This window comes from Castor canadensis, chromosome 10, assembly GCF_047511655.1.
Source record: "Castor canadensis chromosome 10, mCasCan1.hap1v2, whole genome shotgun sequence".
Taxonomy (NCBI): Eukaryota; Metazoa; Chordata; class Mammalia; order Rodentia; family Castoridae; genus Castor; species Castor canadensis.
Genome location: NC_133395.1, coordinates 108,006,193 through 108,023,826, shown reverse-complemented (window position 1 = coordinate 108,023,826; position 17,634 = coordinate 108,006,193). Strand labels below are relative to the sequence as shown.

At 34.8% G+C, this 17,634-nt stretch overlaps 1 long non-coding RNA gene across 1 annotated transcript in view; it reads left to right on the top strand.

Moving 5' to 3' along the window:
• LOC141411339 (uncharacterized) overlaps positions 1-17,400 on the top strand; it is a 31,305-nt gene extending 13,905 nt beyond the window's left edge. The window contains exons 2-3 of the long non-coding RNA XR_012436103.1: positions 8,619-8,776; positions 14,085-17,400. This is a non-coding gene — a long non-coding RNA (uncharacterized lncRNA). The remainder of the gene's footprint in view (positions 1-8,618; positions 8,777-14,084) is intronic.
• Positions 17,401-17,634: the final 234 nt, after the last annotated feature.

The following is a 17,634-nucleotide window of genomic DNA, read 5'->3' as shown; positions in this document are numbered from 1 at the left end:
AGGATTTAAAAATAGTGAACCCAGACCTCCTTTGACACCAGGATGACAGAAAGAACTATTTACAAGAGTTTTCTCCTTATAGTCTCCTGGGCTCTTTAATAAACCTTCTTGGTGTACCTTTCTTCAAACTGGGGTCAGTGTGAGTTTGGAGGAGAAATAATAGGGAAATTTTTCAATGTTTTTTAGATTTATCTTCTTATATTAATAATGTTTATGAAATTTGTGAGCTTGAGGGTTGGGAAGCAGATTTGTAGATTTGTTAAACCAGACCGTGTTATAATTTCATTCTTTCTTTGACTGACACTTCAGTTTTTGCAGTGCTGGTGGTTGAACCTAAGGCTTCATGCATGCTGAGCAAGTGCTCTAACACTGAACTACACCTCCAGCCCTTAGCTGTCACTTTTTGACATTAAGGACCAGGGTGTTGACCCTCTTTCCTTTAGTGATTTGGCAATCTTTTGTTTGATTATTTTCAACCAAATTTGAAGTTATACCATTATGTTTTTGTACAGATACATTCTATGATTTACTTCCATCCTGACTCCTTTACATTTCATAGAACTATAAAGAATATGAAGAGTATAAATTATTCTTGAAGATAGGAAGCAGAAACACATGCATATTTTTAAAAGGTTCTTATCCTTAACCAATTCAAAGTAATATGTACAAATTACTAGTTAGCACATAAATTCTTATAGTGAAAAGGTTGGTTTTTCTACTTCACACTCCAAGAGGTAAAGGTTTTTTTACCCATCAATTTCTGCATTTATTTATTGATTTTTTTCATAATGTTAATATAATAATATTTTACTGTTACTTTTGATTTGTTAAATTTAAGTATCTATTGACTCTTTACTCCAAATGAGCCATTGTTCCTAATGTCAAAGTCTTTTGGTATCTTGTCTTAGGTTGGGCTCCTTAGAAAAGATTTGAAGAAAGCAATTTCTGTGAAAGAAGTTTATTAGAGTGTGCTTTCAGGACCACTTTACACCTATAAGGGTGTGAAACAAACAGGGAGGGGCACAGGGAGAGGTTTGACTGAAGGAGAGCATCAACTCTCAACTCTGAAGCTGGAATGGTCCTTTAACGCTGTCTTTTATTAAAGCAAGTGAGCTGGTGGGCATTTGTACATTCATATGGACCATGACGGACTGTGGGCTGCCTTGGAAGAAGAGTCTTTGGGTAAATCATCTCCACTTAGCAAATGACAATTCTTAAGAGAGGAATTCATTTGAGAAAAACTCAACAGGCAACTCTCCTATTTTCGGGGAAAAGGAGTGCCTTGATCCCCCAGAAGTATCTAGCTGGTACACTGCAACATTCACTACAAGTTTTTTTCCTTAATTCCATAGTCATATTTAGAGCATCCATTTCTTGTGCACATTTGGGTTTCCTTTAGTTTCTAATTGCCTTAATTTTTCATGATAATAAAAGAAACATACACACTCACTTTACCACAATGGCATGCAGTCTGGTCTTAGATGTGGAAAGCATATTTCCATTGTTGAAAAATTATTCCTTATGAAATAGATACCTTGGCATTACCGATATCTGGCATTAAGTATCATTTCCTTCCTGAGCCCATTTTTATGAGACAGAATCACTAATGCTTCAATTTGAGGACTAATGTGATAATTTCCAAACTGACTCTTTCTGGTCAGTAATTTTTTTTCTTTTTTTATCCAAGGAAGAAAAGCCACTTGGTTCATGCTGCTGCATATAGTTCACATTTTAGAATTTTAATACATAGATTGGCTTATGTTAATATGATTTAGCCATCACAAAAAGTTTGTGATACATATCAGGAAGATATGGGTAAAAAAGGTGGCAAACATGGAAATGAAGAGCTGGAGACATGTCAAAATTAATAATCAGTACCTCAATCTTTTCTGTTTTTTATGCCACAACAGTGATTTATAAATTTTTTCTTCGTGGTACTGGAGTTTGTACTCAGGGCCCCAAGCTTGCTAGGCAGGCACTCTACCACTTGTCTACCACTGGAACCTCTCCACCAGCCCCATTTTGTATAGGATATTTTTGAGCTAGGCTTTGCAAACTATTTGCTCCAGTTGGCTTTGAACCACAATCCTCCTGATCTCTGCTCCTAAGTAGCTAGGATTACAGACGTGTACCACTGGCGCCTGGCTGTGATTTATAATTTTTTTAAGAAGTAGAATTTTAAAAATTCAGGGCCTAGCACTGGGGATTCATACCTGTAATTCCAACTACTTGATAGGTGGAAATTTGGAGGATCAAAGTTCAAGGCCAGCCCAAGCAGAAAGTTAACCACACCTCATCTTACTTAATTAGCTGGGTGCACACCTGTGACCCCAGCTATGGCAGAAGGTCAGAGGTAGGAGGATTATGGTCTCAGGCTGGCCCTGGAAGAAAACACAAGGACCTACCTGAAAAATAACTAGAGTACAAAAGGTCTGAGGATGTGGTTCAAGTGGTAGAATACCTACCTCTGTAGATCCAAAAAATTTTAGCACAAGTTAAAACAGTTGAAAGGAAAACCTCTCTATTTAGGGACCTCTCAGTCCCCAACCCTACACTAAGCATTTTTCACCTTGGTATAGCCCTGAACATCTGGCAGCTCCAACCAGGCACTTTTGCTTTCATTTTTATGAATATGTTAGGATTTTAAACACAATTTAAAATTTCTCAAAATGCCCTATTGGTGAAAAGGGTGAAGTTCAATTTACATGTTTTTAGCAGAGGTAATTGACAAAGATAAAGTAAAAGTATTACTACATAAGTTTTTATGATTGGTCAAATGGCTAATTCTAAGAAATCCTTTCATTAGGTCATCAACTTCCCGGAAACTCTCCATCTCCTGACCTAATCTACTTCTTTTCAGTTTTCTATAAACATTATTTTCTCCCCTACTATGTGTTCCAACAGTGAACCTTAAAAATCAAAGGGTAAATTTGAAAAAAATGTATTTATACATAAGCTGTTTGTCAATATACTTCTGCTTTCATCTATCATTGCAGAATAATATCTGACTGAATGTGCATCAGACCATTTGCCTTTTCTGTCTTTTGAGCATAGGATTATGGGACACTTCCCTTTTCCATTTTGTACTTTTTAATGTTAAAATTTTATGTGCATAGCCTCTTGCTATGTGATTACTGAGGGGTTCTAATTGATTGCTCCTGAACTGTGAAGAAAAATGATTAGGAAAGCAGGTTTAACTTCACTTTGTTGGGTAAGTGTGGGAGCTAAATGGTGACTTTCTTTCATTATTAAATGAAACATTAAAGCATGTTCACTAACTTTTAGTGAGTATTCAAAGATATGTCTTGGTCGTGTGATTAGTCAAATTTAAATTTTATAGGTTTTTTGTTATTCTATTCTTTGGTGTTTTACCTTTTAAATAGTAATAAAAATATTGCAACTAGATTGTGAAAATGCTATAGTGGTTATAGATTTGAATCCCACTTGTCTTTGAGTATTTTTCCTAATCCCTGAGGAAAGTTGGAGCTAGAAACACAGCTTTCCCCCCTTGTTTGATCACCAACAAATTTTAGAGAGGAAAACATAATGGTGTAAGAAAGATTCTAAACCCAGCTCTGGGTCCTACCTTTTGGATTCCATGACCTTTCATACTCAATTATCACATTTGACTTACCTCCAACTACCACAAGGTGGGACAGACCATGTGATTGACTTAGATCACTAAGATCTTTCTTAATTGATCATTAAGATTAATCTGGCTGTTGATAGACTAAGACCTGTAATATAAAGAAAATGAAATTTGGTAACCTTTTACTTTAAGGAATATTTCATGTTCTTTTATCTCTTGTCTTTTAAAGAAAAAAAATAAAATCTGTAATTAAAATTTATCATTCTTAACTAAGTATTACAACTATGAAAAATAGCTAATTGTTCACAGTAGACAATACTATAGAAATCAGATCTGCTGCTTAACAAGTAAACTTAGAAAATACTTCCAAAGGTTTTCTCATAAACCTGCTAAGAATTCATTTAGCTTTGGAAATCCCTCCAGATCTGGAAGCTACTCTGAGGCCTCTAATTTAATCTCCTTGAACACACGCTTAAGATCCTCAGCTTGCATCAGTACTTATCAAAGATATTTAAATATTTGACAATAAAATTAAAATATGAAAACTAATATAGCAATTGCCCCCAAACACACAGTTTTCCAAGGAGATTTTGATGATTCGGAAAGAAATCTGTGGAGGATTTTTGATATTTAAATAAAGGGGCTGCATTCTATAGTGCTTTCTATAAAAAATAAACTGGTTAAGGAATATAATAAAAATAATCTGTATTAACTAGCTGTATTCTATCTGAAGGAGAACAAAGATAGAGAGCAAAATTATTTGTAGGACTAGCTTCTATTAAGTAAAGTTGATATATAAAATTCACATTTACAAGTCAAGCACTTTATGGAGTCTTTACAAAATAATTCACTATAGGATAGTTTATTAAATAACTCTACTCTTAGTAGGTTTAAAATACAATTCAATTTAGGAAAAATAGTTGAATATTTTTAGGAATATAAATATTAGATAAAATTAAATGTACATAATTATTTTATACAGTAATTCTCATTCAAACCAGCTGCATGTGTACATATGTATGTATGCATGTATGTATATATAGAAATGTGGAGATGAACCTGGGTATGGAGGCTCACACCTACAATCCCAGCACTTCGGAAGCTGAGGTAGGAGGACCATGGGTTTGAGGCCAGCTTGGGCTACATAGTGAGTTTGAATCCAACTTCAACTACATTAGCATGAACCATGTTGGAAAAAAAAAAAGAAAGAAAATGTGGAAGGACGATGTTTGTGTCATTTACTCATAAATTTGTCTTTGGGATTTTCAATTTATGTGAGTATAATACACATGTTAGCTGTGGCTGCAGGGCAAATAAGTTCACTTTTTCTCTTCTTAGAAACTGAAACAAATATTTTCAACTATAATGTGACTTGAATTTATATAAAAAACCCAAACAACACAGATAGAATTATATACCGATTTGAATCATAATCTCTTTTCCTATATATTCCATAAGGACAATAAGTCTTTATGTTCATTAAATTCTTTGGTATAGGCATTTCTTCTATGGATTTATAGCTAGTATATATAGTTGTATGTAGTTTTATTTATGTGATTCTTTTAAAAATGGTATATAGTACCAGATATGTTCTCATAGCTTGTTTTTGCCACTGTGCAATATGTCTTGTTATTTCTTTCATATCATTTACATAAATTGGCCACATTTCACCCAAATTACACACAGGATTTGGTTTTTCTTTGCATTCCAGCGAACATTTTCACCTCCTTAATTTTCTTGCTATCATTGCAAAATGCTTCAGGACACATCATGTATGTGCCTGTTTGTGCACAAATATACATGTTGTCCAAGATTAAATAATGAGAAGTAAAGTTCCTGGGCCAAAGGGAATTCACTCATTTGTTTAATTTACAGGACTCAGAAATATCCTGCCACAGTGGCCATACAAATTGATTTTTTACCAGTAGTATTTAAGAATAGATCTTTCTTCCCACTTTCGTCACCTCTTGATACTGTCAAGCTTTGTATGTTTTGTCAGTCTTGTGTTCCTTCACATTTCCCTGGTTCTTAATAATGCTAGTCATCTTGTATTTTTTTTTTCTTTTTGTAGTACTGGGGTTTGAACTCAGGGCCTACACCTCGAGCCTCTTCACCAGCCCTTTTTTTTGTGAAGGGTTTTTTGAGGTAGGTTCTCACAAACTATTTACCCTAGCTGGCTTCAAACATGCGATCCTCCTGATCTCTGCTTCCTTAGTAGCTAGGATTATAGGCGTGAGCCACCAGTACCTGGCTTAGACATCTTTTTAGTATTTACCAACCATGTGTACTTCCTGTTCTATGAATAGCCTGCTCGTATCCTTTGCCCATTTTTTTGGTTGAGTTGATGGTCTCTTTTAAAAGGATTTTAAGAGTTTTAAAATACATCCTGATTTTTAATTCCTTTCAGTGTTAAGTAATTAAAATATATCCTAATCAGTATTTTCTTTTTTTATCATTTGTCTTACTGGCATTTTCTTTAAATAAAAATAAAATCAGTTTTTCTTATATAGCATTTTTAATTTGTGTCATGTTTATGAAGACCTGTTCTATCCCAAGTTTCTAAAAGCACTTCACCCAAATTCCTTTGAATGGGTTTTTAATTTTTAAAGAAAATTTATAGCTTTAATCTATTTGAGATTTGTTATATTTATGTAAATGGTAAAAGGCAAGTATCTATGTATTTTTTTCCTAACAGAGTAGCCAATTGTCATAACACCATGGTTTTTCACTGCATGTGAAGTATATAACACTTCTTGTATAACCTGACATGTCTCCTCCCTATCAGGAGTAGTCCTATAACAGCTTTGAGATCTAGTTTTTGTTCTGTGTGTGGTTATGTTGTCCAGATTTTCTTCATTTTCCTGAGTAAATTTATATTTTCCTATTGTATCATCCACTTTAACTAGGTTTTCAAATTTATTAACTTTAAGTCTGCATCCACAGCAGCTATGCCCCTCACATTATTACCCTGTACAAGCATTTTTTCTTTGAACCCAACATTTCAAAACAGTGTTTATGTTATTGTTCTTTTCAGAAAATAGGCTTTCATCTTATTTGTTAATACCGATGGTTTGTTTTTATGTTTTGGTTGTTGTTCTAATTACTTTTATTTAATTGTTAATAAGCTCATTTATATGAATACTTTCTCTATTCTAAATATATGTTCCTAAAGTTATAAATTTCCTTTAGATACTTCCCCCAGTAGCATACCTTTGCTTGATATGAAGAATGTACATTGTTATTTATTTTCTTAATTTCTTTTTTCCTATATTTACTTTTAATAAAATCTTTCAAAACTTTCAAATTATAGTGTAGCACAAATAACTTTATTATGCTATTTGTCCATATTTCCCAATTGTTACCATTTTTCCCTTTTACTTTTTTGCTTACTATCTAGACGTGTTCATATATACATGTTGAAAATACATGCATATATATTTTCTGAACAATTTGAGAGAAAATTTGAGACATGTATCTAAACTAAGTATTATTTACATTATCATAACTGAATTTTCAAATCTTAAAATACAACACTGATCCAAAGATATTAGCTAATCTTAAATCTATAGTAAATAGCACTAATTATCCAAATATTCTTTTTTGCCGCATAATGTAAACCAAAATCATTTTTTCCCACTCACTTGTTAAGTCTCTTGTTAATTTAGAAAATTTTTCTCATACTTTTTTTGGTCTTTCATGGCTAGTATTTTTGAAGAGTAAAGATCTGTAACCAGATACTAAGATGTAGTTAGTGGATTTACTTCTTATAGAGATAAGGGAGAGAAGTTGACACTGTTTCTTAATCTGGAAGAATGAGTAAATACATTGACAGTAGAGACAACTATATTACAAATAGGAAAGAGCAGAAGACTGGAATGAATTCCATGTTCTGGAATGACCTGGAAGCAATGGTACTTTGAGAGAAACTGGCATACCTAAGCTTGGTGTCTAAATATTATTCCTCGTTAAAAGAAACCAGCACTCCTAGAGAAGTAAGTAGTCCCAGAGCTAGAGCAGGAAAAGCATAATGTGAGTAGTGATATCTTGAGATAGAAGTAATGTTTAAAAATGAGTAAGTTCTTCTGAAGGCCAACTGTCTGAAAGAACTCCTCTGAAGAAATACTTCCTTAGTGCCAGCCCAAAATTGCAGGGACACACTGTGGCTGCTTTTCTTAACTGTGTTTGTTTTTTTAGATGCTGAATAATTTTCTGACCATTAAAGACAATCATAGCCAAGCCTAACAATAAAAGTAATTGAATCTCAAAGAAAAAAATGATGGAGTCATGTCAAAAAGACACAGGAGGCAGCTTGAAGGGGTTCCTGCTGGCCAAAGATGCCACAAATTTGGGGGCAAAATGAAGACTGATTATAACAAATTATATCCCATTGAACAAAAATTAGAATTTACCAGTTCATATAATATAGACAGACAGACAGATATATAAAGAGAAAAGAATCCCTTATGGTAGAATGCCTCTTATCATTAAATTGTAATTTGCATCTCATTTTTTCTTTTGTTCAGAATTTCTTAGAAGTTGTGATTTTAAATTTCTAGCTAAGTAGATTTGGATGTTTATGGTGGTAATGGTGTGGGAATTCATGTTATTGCAGTTAACCTCTGATTTTATTAAGTTAGAGTCAATAAAGGTAGTCCAAAGAATTTTTTGCTTTTTTGGAGCAAAAAATTTTTTTTATGTTGAGGTAACCTTTGTGGAAAAAAAATACATAATCAATTTTGCAAACATTCCTTCCATGTTAAATATAATCATTTCATTTAAAGTACAAAGTTATATGCAGCTATACCTATAACTCTCTATACATATATACAACTAAAGAAAGGAATTATTTTTCTTATAGTATTAAAAGTCTAGGGCAAGCAATCACAGTTTAGGCCATAATCTGATAAATATGTTAAAGTCTTTCATCTGTTCTTTTTTACTGTTTCATGTTCAGCAGATAGCATTTTTCTTATGGCTATCTCTTGGTTATATGATAGCTGTTCTGTTTTGTTTTTTCTTTCACATATAGCTCCATTATAAAAAAGGAAAGAATGGCACTTTGACACTTGTATCAGAAAGGCTGAGCATCTTAATTTCTCAGAAGTCGTCAGCATGTGTCTCATTGGTCAGCATCACGGCAAGTCACTGCCCTGAATATTGGTGTGGAGCTCAGGAGAGAGACCTCAGGTAAAGAAACAGCTTGGGCAGATGTCAATATATGGATGTTACTTAACAGCTTTGTAGTGGTAAAAGGAGATGAGATCTTCCAAGGATAGTATGCAGACAGTAATTAGAATGTAGACTCAACACCCATTAAGAAAGAGGAGCAGAGAAAATGGAGGTGCCTGTAAAGGAAATGGGGAATAGCCAGCCAAGGAGATTGGAACAAAGAGACTTTGGAATCAAAGGAAGCAAGTATTTCAAGAGGGGCAGGTATCAAACATACCAAGAATTGCAGGAAGATAGTGATGGGATCATAAATATTTCCATGGTATCCGAAATTGCCTGCGTTTTCCTCATATTTCTCTTTCCTGTTATGACAATGCATGGACAAGAGAGAATCCTCCTAAACCTTGTTAACACAACCTTGATACATGATAGGCCCTCAGTTAAGCTGTCAATGGCCTTTACTCTTTTTCATAATTACTTAGGAAACTTAAAAAAAGTCATAGTAGAACTTTTTTAAAAAGTCCTGGTTCATTTTCCAGAATGGCATGTCCTGTGAGACATTTTATTCCGTATGACCACTTCTGAGGGACATGTCTGAACAGCAGTCCCTTAGGCCCAGGCAGAGGGAATAATTTCTTTGCTATATTCTGTTTGCTTTCTATCATACTCAGTTCAACAAAAACAACAGGAAAAAAAGAAGAAAGAAAAAAAGAGGGGGAGAAAAAAAAAAGCCCTTATCTCCACAGTTGTGATGAATAGACTTGATTGGGCTCTCACACAGCAGGCAGGTGATGGCTATTGCCTATCTATTTCAGGACTAAACTTTCCACTGGCCACAGGTGTTTTTCCTTTTTTGGCTCTGCGGCCCTACCATCATTAAGTTTGCCTGAGGCAGCAGACAGCTTCTGGGAGACCAAAAGATGGGGGGAGGCAGGGTGCAGAGACAATCCAGCTGACATTTTAAGCAGGAAATGCAATCATCTGAATGTAAAGAAGATAAACCCTGTTTCTACCCAGACTGTTCATTCAGGGGAAATTGAGGTAAAATATAACATGATTTAGCAAAGGGAAATTCTTGGGTATATGCCTTTAGATCAACCTTGCTGCTGTCATCTTTTTACTGGTAGTTTCTTCCTGTTATCTAGAAAGATTGAAAAAGAAGAAAATGAAGTTTAAAGTTACCACAAGAAATCTATAATTTTTGTGGGGATGTTTTTATTCTGTATCAATTTAACAATTATTTCAAAACATGTACTTCACCTAGCAACATAAATATAAAACAAATATGAAATGATCTTTGTGTAGCTTCTCTTTAGTATAAAACTATGATACTTTCCACGAAGCATGATTTTTTGGATACTGGAGAAGACTTCTTGACTCCTCAATTCACAGTCCCAGGAGTTTCTCACCTCCCAATTCTTGCTGTAAGGCAAGAATTTCAAATATTTCAAGTTCAGATTTAAGCTTGATATACAAGTTTCCTAGGAAAGTGAATATTAAATTTACCTTAGAATGGCCTGAGATCATGTTTTCATAGCAAGGCTATCACTGGAGCTAGAAAGGTTTGGATGAGATGGGGAACTGATCAGTGTGCAGGCAGTATCACTAAGATTTTTACATGGGTCTGGATCTTTTTTTACCCTGATGAGTTTATAAACTGTACCCTGGAATGTATATGAGTAAATATATGCAAAATGCAGATTGCATTTCTGCATAAGAAGACCATAACTAGAAGAGGAAAAATTATGTGAAACAAAATGAACACCATTGCTTACATAATCTCTAAACATAGCTTAAAAGTACAGATTCACAGATTTTTAAAATATAGGGATCATGGGGAAGTTAATCATTTTGTTTGCTTGCTTTCCTTTTTCTTTTTAAGCAGAGCATATGGATTCTTCTCCAGTTGTTAAAAGCTGATTTCTAGGGCACCTGGAGACACAATTCTAAAAGATTATAGGATCTTTTATTTAAGATGATTTTAAAACTTCATGAGAGTCAAGTCATTTATTTTTGATTGAAATGTAATATTAAGAAAATCAGAAAAGCATTATGCACTGTGACAATCCTATAGTTTTAGGGAGGAAAATGGTACCCTATAAGAGAGCAAGTACTTTTCAAAGGCTGGCCCAGCAAATTGGCAGCATTGCCGAAGTTAGAGCTGAGACATTTGTCTTCCAGTTCCCCTGTTTTAATCTGCTGGATGGGCCTGTCTTTTGGTTATCTTATAAAACCATCCATGTAGCTCCAGAGAAAGAATAATTTATCAAGTAATCCAGGGGCAGTCTGTCAGCTGTTTTCTAAATTACCACCAAGACTCTATTTTTGCTTGGTCTCCCACTCTACCCTATCCACAATGGTGCTCTTAGAGAAAGAGTAGGTGGTGTTTACATGACTGTGTTATATTTGCATGTGTTCTTTCCAGGGTTAATAGTTCCTGGGGGACTCAGAAATATAGACTGTATAGTCTCCTAAGATGCTGCTCAAGGACCACCACATTTGGAATCTAGGATGGGTTTCCATAAGCTGGCATTACTTAAGGATGCTCTAGGGGAAACCTGGCTGCTGATGGGCTGGAGAAGCTGTGGTGCACAGAATCTGGACTTGCATGTAAATCATTGCTTGGAGGCGCTAATGATGATAAACAGTCATTGACTTTGAGTTTCATCCCAGAATATGTGTGCTGGGCTAATGGATAATGGAGAAGGATTAGACAGTTCAAGTATGCATTTCAATGCACATCCACATAGGCTTAGCCTATTAGGACGCAATGCTCTGTTCTTGCTGTTTGTCACTATGATTCTTTCAAGGATAGACAAGACAGGCACTTTTCACAGTTTTAAATGCCCATGTGTATTTATGAATCATAGAGGTGTAAAATCCATCACCTCTGGATGGATTAAGAATAGAACTAAAATGAAAGAAATCATGGTTATAAATCACCTGTATTTTGTTGGTGGTGTTGTTGAGATAATAATAGGAACCAGAAAAAACATTTCTATTTCCAATTCTTTATTAATAGTTTAGCAAATGTATAATATTCATTATGGTGGGTTTCTGTGACTAATAGAAGAAAGCCTCAAAATGATGAGCAAATCAACATGTTTATTCAACATTCCTGGTTAAGGGCTATGCTGTTCAAGGAAGGTCACCACACTTTAGGGAAAGCACAGAATGAGGAAAGTGATGGCCCATTCTACCCTTGAGGTACTCAGAGTTTGCCAAGGAAGATAAGGAGCACAAACATAGCAATAAGAATGTAGAATAAATTTCAGTACACTCTCAAGAAATTAAGGAGAGCTTATGGGAGTGGAAAGGAAACAGACAGGCTAACTGAAACCATGGACAATCAGGAAAGGCTACCTTGTAGAAGTGAGATATGATTAGGGCTTTAAAATATTGGTTAAATTTGAGCAATAGGGATGGGAAAGGAAGAATTCTAGGAGAAGAAACTAATGCAATCAAAGTTTAGAGACCTAGATAGAAAGAAAGATGACCAAATTCTAGAAATAAGGAAGTTTAATTTGCCTGGATTTTTAAATGATTTTTAATCATAATTTGATTTAAGATGCCTTACAAAATGTATCTGGTTGCAGGAATACTTTTCACATACTTGACATACAAGATTAATTAATGCCTTGGCAGAAGAGTGCAAATGGTTACGGAAAAGACCATACTGAGAGACTGAATTCAGTCCAGCTGTAGAAATCCATTATGAAAAGGAGACTTAATGCCCACTTTGGTGAAACATCTCAAAGAAACTATTTTGAAGTTTGTTGAGTGGGTAAAATGCTCCACTGACTATCATTGTTAGAGAAAATTCCTTGGCCTTCTACATTTTATTGTCAATATTAATTTCCAGATGATATGTCTTTTGTTTTCTTTTTATCATAGTCATGGGTCATTTTCAGACTAACTAGTGTTGGTTTTTCAAGATTCAGCAAGAATGCTACCTCCTTCAGGAAGCGTTCATTCCTCCAGGTGCCCCTGTGAGTTTTTGTCTTACCGTTCATCAGACACTAATATAATCACTTTTAGTCTATCTATTCCACTCCATCCCACCCCATGCCCAAGGGAGTGTTCTCAGATAACATTGTTGACTGATTGACACAATGAGAAATAAAGAATAAAGGATTAAAGGAGTATATTTGAAAATTGTTGTTTGTCATTTTACTATGAGCCATGTGCAAATGTGTTGGTTCTATTTCCCACTCATGATTAACTGTTGATTTGAGTGCTTCACTCTTCTTAAGGAAGCAAACATCTATCTCCTTACCAGACTTGGGATTTTGGGGTGTGTATGTGTGCTGGGGGGAGGGGAGAGGGCAGATATGAAATGCCCTGGAAATTCCAATTAGAAGACTAGCGTGTCTACTATTTCTGGATCATTTCTGAGATTACCACAGATATTTTTGACTTACTTTCTTTCTAGGATTCACTTCCTCACCCCCACTTTCCTCCTGTTTGGTTCCTGTGATCACTATGATTTTTGATATCTTCTTGACTCTTCAATAATGCTGACAGTCTACAATTTCTTCCTTCATTTTTCTGGGATCAATTTTTTATACTAGCCTATAAACTACCTCATTAATCAGATAGTGTAAAATCCAATTAGAGACATTAGAATCCAGAAATACAAGTGTTAAGGAATGTATTTCTTGATTGACAAGGAAGCCAAATAGACCCATCTACTTAGAATCTTAGCAACAATTAGCTGCCTTAGTTTCATTTATTGTGACATAAAAAATCTGGTTTATTGAGAGCTCTATTGAAGAAGATTTCTATGATATGCACCATGAGAAAATATCTTCAAACTAAAATGATTGTTTTGCTGTAATAAATTGAACCATATGTACACTATGTTATTCAATCTTTTTTCTTCAAGGCATAAATTGATATTAAAGAACATTTAAGTCATAACACATGGTTATCCAGGCATGAACGAGGCAATAACCCATATAAGTTGTCAAGGTGAAGCCAAAGCATTTATTAGAGGTTTGTGTTGTTTTTGAAAAGTGCATGGTTGGATAAACATGGATTAGTGCTATTATGCTGCTACGATGACTCAAGTGTGTTTTTACAGTGTCAGTAATTTTTATGTTTAAAAATCACTGGTGCAGTATATTAGCTATAATTTATGTTTATCATCTTGTGTACTCTAATAGGTTTCAACAAACCATTTAACACTTCAGCTTGTGCATATACATTACTTAATAGGTATTTATCTTAAAAAAGAGATACTTAACGGGACTTTCAAAGCTTGCAACTGCATGCTAAGAGAGAATACTGCAGGGTGTCACATTAACTTTCTTTTTCTTGTTTGCAGTTAACTTTGAGCAGTCTGGCCACTGGCTTCTTTGTTTGATGCATCTCAGAATGGCACAAGAAGAAAATCATCTGTTAATATCCTAGTCAGCAGGAATGGCATCAACTTCTCCCAGCACTGAGTGTCCGTCACACTTGCTAAGTAGGGTGGCTACACAATATAGCCAGCACAGCTGAAAATGTAACAGAGGTCCAGTGATTTGCCACATTGGGGTGCCCTTTCCAAAAGGGCTGGTTTACTTCTAAGTGAAGTTATGTTTGTAAGGCTGTTCATGGTTGGGGTGACCTAGACTCTGTCTTACAAGAATCTCTGAAAAAATACCAGGGGTGTATACATGGGAGGAGAAGGGCATGGGGAGCCTAACGGGCCTTCCTACCTAGCCACAGGAGATTTGTTACAGCAATATAGGAGGGGACTTCATTTATCATGACACTATTGATTCTTCCAAATAGTGCTATGCTTATTGTTTTTGCTACAATGATGACCTAGTTCTCTTTTGGATATTCTAGGTAGATGAATTACCAGGGTTTAGTGTCTTCATAAGGGAGATTGATTCATTTTTAAACCATACCCAGAGTTGGCAATGTGATGATAAGGTTTTTGTCTCTTTTTTTTTCAAGCTAACTATGTTCTGACTTGCTGACAGGCGTGACAGAGATGGTTTGGAGGGAAAATGCTCATAAAACTAGTTACTGCTCAAATAAATGATGCCACTTTTTTCATTTGTGAGTGGCTAGGTAGGAGGTTGTTTGGAATCTTGAAATTATGAATATACTGATCCTCATAGTAATAAATTTTTAGAAAGAGACTATAATTTCTCTGGAGTCAATCAAGCACATTAGTTGGCTGAGTTAGCAAACAGGGAGGATTTATTAGACACTGGAGACAGATTGGCCAAGATGAACCATTCAGTATTACAGGCTACCTTTTCCCTGCAAAAGTAGTGATGTCACTTTGACATCGTATCAAAGACCGCGATTACATCTTTCTAATGCTTTTCAGTATTGGCAACCTCTGCTAACTGGATCAAAATTGTTTCATAAATATTTCAAACTTCACTGTTTTAATGATTCCATCAAAATTATTTTTAAAATATTACAGACAATTCATATGAAAATAGATGTGATTGTGTTTTCTGTGAACAGAATTAAAGGGAAAAGTTCATTAGCATTCTATATAAACATTTATAGTTTTGAAAGAACCAGGAAGGCTACTGATTTTGCCCTAAACTTTCAATAGAACTTCCTAGGATAATATAGAACTTTCCAGAAGGATGTACCTTTGATGTCTGAGTTATCCAGTAGAGTAGCCAACAGTCACATGTACTATTGAGTACTTGACATGTGTCTAGTGTAGCTAAAGAATTGAATTTTAATGTATTTTATTTTAATGCAAATATCTACATGTGGCTCGTGATTACCATGTTGAATACTGCAAAAAGATTTACCTCTTTAAGAAAATGCTTGAAAAACTATTTACCTGTGGGAATAGTGCTGAATTAGAAGAATAGAACTGATGGTGGCAGACAAGGAGCTATTCCAAGGGCTTTCTTTTAAGTCCCTTTAGGGCAAATCAGAAACTATAAGAAGGAATAGGGAAACCATATAAAGGTTGAAATCTGATTAGTACAAGAGTTTACAGAAAGAGTAAAGTTGTTTCTCAAATGAAAATAAATGCCAGTATAAGTAGGTAAAATGGGGCTAAATTTTATGAAATGAGAAACAGGTGAAATATTTTTAACTTCTTATATTTAGAGAATAGAGACTATAGTTAGTAATGAAGTATTAAGTACTTAGGTATCACTAACAATATTCTCATTTACTTTTTGTTCTAAAGACATTTTTGTAAGCAGAAAGTGAATATATGTGTATATGTATGTATGTTTTTGTATAGGAACAAAGCACATGGGAGAATATTGATTAGAATATCTACACTCCTTTAATAGTTCTCATCTCAGCAGGTAATAATTTCATTCCTGAGTACCCAAACTAGAATTCTGGGACTTTCCCCAGTTTCTCACTTTTCTCTCATCTGCATTATGGAATTAACCACCAGTCCTGTCTTTCTTGTCTTTTACAGAGGACTATACTGACCTTCTCTTCTGCACCCACTCAACCACTGACTTTGTTCAGGCCCCTTCTCACCCAGACTTTTAGATGTGCAATGTGGTCGTCTTCCGTCTTATACTTTCTCTTCTCCCTTTAGTCAATCCTCCACTCAAGTACCAATATTACATTGCTCATCTACTTAAAATTCTTCAAGGGTTTGTGAACTAAATGGATGTGGCCACCCACATTCATAAGTTGTTATCCTAAGAGTCAGAATGAGGGTATTTGCAAATTGGGGAGCTTGGGAGGAAATTAGATCAGAGAATGAGGCCCTCCTGAATGGCCCTTATGAGAATATGAAGTCATAGGAGAGCTTACATCTCTTCTCTCTCTGCTCTGTTTTAAGTGAGGATGCAATGAGAAATTGCCCATCTGCAAAGCATCTCTTACCACTTTGATCTTAGACTCTCCAGTACAAGTAAGTCACCAAGTACAAGGGATTCTGCTTTAGCAGAGCAGAGCTTCATAACACATGTTACTGTTCAAGGTGTTTAGCATACTATACATGTCACTCATGTGTCCTTTTCCGTCATTCAAATCCTAAAAGATGGGCTTACATCTTCTGGAAAGGGGATGTAAGCTGTATCCCATTTACTGGCTTCTCATTTCTGTAAATATTGTCCCTACAGCTTCTTTCCCATTTTAATCATCCTTCAAGTCTCAAATCAGAATCACTTCATCTATAAATCCTTTTCTACCACATCTCCCTAAAAAAAATGATCCTCTGTTTCACACTCCTATTTCTGACTTTCTGTTTGCCTGTCTTCTCCAACAGACTGAGGCTCCAAGCCATAAGGAAGATGCATTATTTGTCCTTGTATCTCGACTACCCAGCAGTGACTGACATTCATGAATGTCTAATGAACGAATGAATGCTTACATGGTTATTTCTCATACCTAGCCATGTCTAAGGTGTGCTTAGCTGCTGGGGCTCTATATGACTTTGATATTCCTGACAGAAACTACCAGAGGTGAAGTCTTCACAATTTGGAGAAATACATAATCCTTTATTACATTTTTATTTACTCATATAAAATCTTACTTTTAACCAAGGAATTCTTAGCACATCATGTTATTAGATAGGACTCTTTTAAGAATGGCAATTCAATAATAATTCAATAGCAATTCAAATAAATGAGTTAATGAAAAGGATTTAGGGAAAATTAATTTATACAAATATTGTTACTCTTTAACATTTTGGATATTTGTGATATTTTAAATATTTTTAAATATTGCATCATATCATGACTATTTCCTTATGTTAAATAAAGATTCATATACATACCAATTTTGTATGTATAATTTTGTTTCCTTTCTCTTAAAAAGTACCTCCAAACTCGTGTAAACAGTTCTTTTTTTTCTCAGTTTATTTTATTATTTTGTGCTTTTGTTGTCATACTTCTTTTATTGTTGTGCTGTGTCGGGTACACTGTGGCATTAAC